The sequence below is a fragment of the Nannospalax galili genome, unplaced genomic scaffold, assembly GCF_000622305.1.
Source record: "Nannospalax galili isolate Female #2095 unplaced genomic scaffold, S.galili_v1.0 scaffold648, whole genome shotgun sequence".
NCBI classification, from domain to species: Eukaryota; Metazoa; Chordata; class Mammalia; order Rodentia; family Spalacidae; genus Nannospalax; species Nannospalax galili.
Window position 1 is genome coordinate 5,999,716 of NW_008360311.1, and position 4,594 is coordinate 6,004,309.

A 4,594-nucleotide genomic window follows, 5' to 3' on the forward strand; every position below is an offset into this window, starting at 1 on the left:
GTGTATGTATGTATTGCCCGTGTGTAGGTAAGTGCACCCGTGTCATGCAATGCCCGCAGAGGACAGAAGAAGCTGTTGGATCCCCTGGTACTGGAGTTACGGACAGGTGTTAGCTGCCATGTGGGTGCTGGGATTCAAACCTGGGTCTTCTGCAAGAACAAGCAGTGTTCTTAACCGCTGAGCCATCTCCCCAGCCCCTATTTATTTATTTTTATTTTATGTTATGTGTATGAGTGCATGTATATAAGTGCACCCATGTTGTGCAGTGCCTGCTAAGGACAGAAGAGGGCATCAGATTCCCTGGAACTGGTGTTACCGACAGTTGTTAGCCGCCATGTGGGTGCTGGGATTTGAACCCAGGTCTTCTGCAATAACAGTCAGTGTTCTTAACCACTGAGCCATCTCTCCATCCCCAGGAGCTCATTTTTTAAATCCCCTTAAAAGTCAGGACAAGGGAGGCCATATTGTTCAACCAAATGTACAAAAACAGTCTTCTGCATGCCACATGGTGGAAGGTTGGGTTTTTATTAATGAGAGTTCTAAATGCTGATTAATCCTCCTGAGAGTCAGTTTCCCAAAGCATTGAATTGTGTTCAAGTCCTTTTCAAAACAGCACATCACTTCCATTATTCTGAATATTAATTGAACACCATTCTAACCCAGGCTACAAAGCAAGATTTAAAACACGATTACAGCTGTCAGTGCTTACCTCTAAGTCACTGGAAATTTAAGCATGTAAGACAAAATTGTTGTAAATCAGTCTTATCAGGAGAGTGTAGCTCCTTCTCTCAGGCTTTTTCAAAGACAAATCTGCTGCTTTAAGATTCCAGAAAGCCATGACCATGAGCTGGGTCTATATTCATAAGAGCAATTCTGATCAGAAATCAGTTTCGTTGTTGACTTGTGGCTCAGGACAGCACCAAGGGCTTTTTCTTTGAGAGAGGAGCAAAAACCATCATCTAGGTAGAATGTTCTCTTTCCTTATTTTACATTCATATTTCACTGTCTTTTAAAATATTTTAAGAATTGAACAAGTTGTTAATCAAACGAAGTATTACTATGTTTTCAAGACAATGCTCTGCACCGAGAGCAGCTTTGGCAAGCATCCCACAGCTTCCTTGAAGTAACAAATTGTGTGTCTAAATTCATCTTTTATCTCCAAAATCCAGTTTAGCAATAGCAAGAAAAGATTCCCATCTCCCCCATTAGAAACTGTGTGAAATACTGTCTTTGCTTCCAATCGTGAATTTTCAGGTTTTTTCTGTCTCCTTTAATGGTTGCTATGCATTTGAGTGATCCCTCTTTGTTTGAAAGAATGAGAAAAATATAATTCTAATGAGATAAATGGCATTATGAAAGAATATTAAAAATTGATGGCCCTCTTTAGTAAGTTTTTCAGCTGAACACACTGAATTTTGCATAGCATGTGTCTGTGGCATGCGCACGCGTACACACAAACATACACAGGCAGAATCCTCGTGATGAAAAGACTTGAGTGATTATACTTGGAGTTTGTGAATCTTCCCTTTCTCTTTGGTTCATCATTTTATGGTATTGTGCCAAAGTGGCAGAATCACACAATATGTTAGTGTAAAGGCCCCACAGTTTAAGAGGAAAATCTAGAAGTGTTAACTATACACTGTCTAATTATACAACCTTACTGTCCCAGAATGTGATTTTAGAAACCATCTCTGACATATGGGAAAAGGGTAGAACAGCTGGTCATTAAGGTTTTCTCAAGACTATTTAGCAACACACTTGAATGTAATTAAAGTGAGACACTAAATATGGCACTTGTGGTACAATGTATTTTTAATTTCTATGGCATGTGGTAAAAGTAAATAGATGGAAACATTCAAGTTTCTCCACTCGGCATCCAACTCGTCAAAGATGCAATGTGTTTGGCTGACTGTGAGCAGGGACCTGGAGTAAGTCACAGGCATTTGTTTATGGTGTTTAAGAAACTGAATTGTGGTGATGCTCAGGGGAAATGTCCAATTGGAACTCCAACCAGGATGAAATGAATGCATTCATTTGTTCAGCTGCACATACACGTATGAAATCATGAACAGATGACTAATAAAGCGTCTCCTGTCTTGGAGTTGCTCCCAGCTTCCTGACCCCGTAAACAGTGTGATAGCTCATTAAAGGATGGGACGGGCGGGCCAAGAAAGAGTGCCTGGTCCACGCCGGAGGGCTCCCTTGAACAGGAAGTGATGAGAATCAGGAGTAAGCGGTTTGGTGTGAGGGCAGAGAAATAGTCCAAGCAGAGGGACCAGCATAAGCAAGGGCTCACAGATGGAGAATGTTATAATAGGAATATAACCTTAATGTCTGTTCAGCATTCACAATGTTCTGGCACTGGGGTAAAATGGTATATATTCTGTCACTGAACCCTCACAGTCACCCTCTGTGGTAAGTACTTTATTATGTGGCAAGTACTATTATCAGTATTTTAAAGTTATGGAAATTAACATGTTAGTCTGCAACATGGCAAGTGAACCAGGATTCAAACATGTTTGAGTCTCAGGTTGATATACTTTCTCTATATTGTGTTCCGTGTGTGTGAGAGTGTGTGTAACGTGTATTTGGTTTTCAAAGAAGGCCCATAGTCCCTCTAAACCTCTGATTAAAAGAATGAAAAGAAAAGCTACAGACCAAGAGAAAATATTTATAAATCATGTATCTGACATGGAATTGCTCTTTTTCAAAATGTGTATTTTATGGGACTAGAGAGATGGTTCAGTAGTTAGGAGTACAGATGCTCTTGCAGAGAAGCCAATTTTGGTTCCCAGCACTCACGTTGGGTAGCTCACAACTGCCTGTAACTCCCCTCCAGTGGACCTAACACCTTCTTCTGGCCTCTACGGATGATTATACTCACGTGCACATACACCACACACACACACACACACACACACACATTTAAAGAACATAAAAATAAATCTTTAAAAGGATCTATCCATGAAGAACTCTTAAAACTCAACTGTGAAAAAAACAATCAAGTAAATGAGAAAAAATTGGATATTCCATCAAGAAATGTGTGCAAGAATAAACAAATGAGGAACTTTCCCAATACCAGCCATTGAGCTGCAGAGTCCATCACAGTGAAATACCTCCCCAGGTGGAACGGCTAACAACACCAAGCACTGACAAGGATGTGGAGCAACTGGAACACGCTCACCTCACCATGTGACACAGCAAGTCCACTTTTGGGTATTTACCCCAGAGAAGTGAAAACTCAGGCCACATGAAGACATCGGTGTGAATGTTTACATCATCATTCCTCATAACCTTCAAAACCTGGGGATAACGTTCTCCGAGTACATTGACAAGTTGTCTCATATCCATGGCGTGTGAGCCTTGGAAGGGGATGAACTAGGGTACAGAAGCATAGAAGAGCCTCAAAGGCCTCACACTGAGTGAAATAAGCTGCTCTCAAGAGGCTTCACACTGCATAACATTCTAAAAATGGAAACCCCATGGGGGCAATTGCCATAGGTTAGGGACGGGGTGAGGGTGGTTTGACTCTAAAACGACGACATAAGGGAATATTTTTGGTGTGAGATAATTATTTTGTGCCCTCACTATAGTGGTAGCTACATTAATAAAATTATTGTTAAAACTCCAAACTCACAGAACCACTCTCGCTGTCCCCTCTCCCCCTCCTTCCTACCCTTCCCTCCTCCTCCTCTTCCCCATCCTGCTTTTCAGTGTTATAGATTGGTTAAACCTAAGGCCTTGTATAGTCTAAGTAAGTGTTCTGCCCATGAGCTATAGCTCCATCCTTCAACTACTTGCATTTAAAGATCTATTTTACTACATATAAACTTTCAAAATTAAAAATAAAAGTAATGCCAAGAGGTAGGTATTTTAGTTTGGGTTCTCAAACAATCAAATCCTGAAATAGATAATCAGGTGAATGAAAGCTTATTTTCCCAAAGTCAAGCAGGAATCCCAAGTGCAGAAATGTGGAAAGTGAAGAAAAGAAAGAGAAACGAACAAACCAGGCTTGACGGGGGTTTCTGCCGTGGACCGCATCAGGTCAAGTGCACGAGAATCCCCTGAGGCACCCCCTGGCCTGCATCTCTCACCTGCAGGAGGGGAAATGTCCAGCACTCCTTTCCTCTGTTTGGTGGAGGGCTGAGAGCACACTCTTCACGTGAAGTTTTGCAAGTTCCTTTGAACTCCCTCAAGGAAAAAAGCAGAGAGAGCCAGATTCTTGAGATGGAAGGTGTCAACTGTCTAATGCAGCTGCTCGTGATTCAGGTGAGCTGAGGTAGGTGGGAAGACGTTCAGCAGCATCTGCCAAGGAGAGTTTAGGAATGGATGTCCTACACATAGGACAAGGGAAGAAGTATATGCAATGTTACGAACCCCAGCCATTAAGAAAAATACCTAAAACATGCCAAATATTGCTCCAAACTTGCCTGACCTCGTATATCACCATGCAATTCTTACAACATTGGTTTGACATAAACATTAATATCCCCATTTTATGAATAAGGAAACTGAGGTTCAAGTGATTGAAGAGCTTTCCCAGCTACACACTCTGCAGACATACATGCAAAGCTAGGGGGTTGTAAGACCAAAT

At 41.5% G+C, this 4,594-nt stretch overlaps 1 long non-coding RNA gene across 2 annotated transcripts in view; it reads right to left on the reverse strand.

The window, feature by feature from the left end:
• Positions 1-4,324, reverse strand: part of LOC115068694 — a 12,046-nt gene extending 7,722 nt beyond the window's left edge. Inside the window, exon 1 of one of the 2 annotated variants that reach the window (XR_003848029.1) lies at positions 4,095-4,324. This is a non-coding gene — a long non-coding RNA (uncharacterized LOC115068694). Of the gene's footprint in view, positions 1-709; positions 929-4,094 lie in introns of those variants that run through there. The other variant, XR_003848030.1, reaches the window with a different exon arrangement.
• Positions 4,325-4,594: the final 270 nt, after the last annotated feature.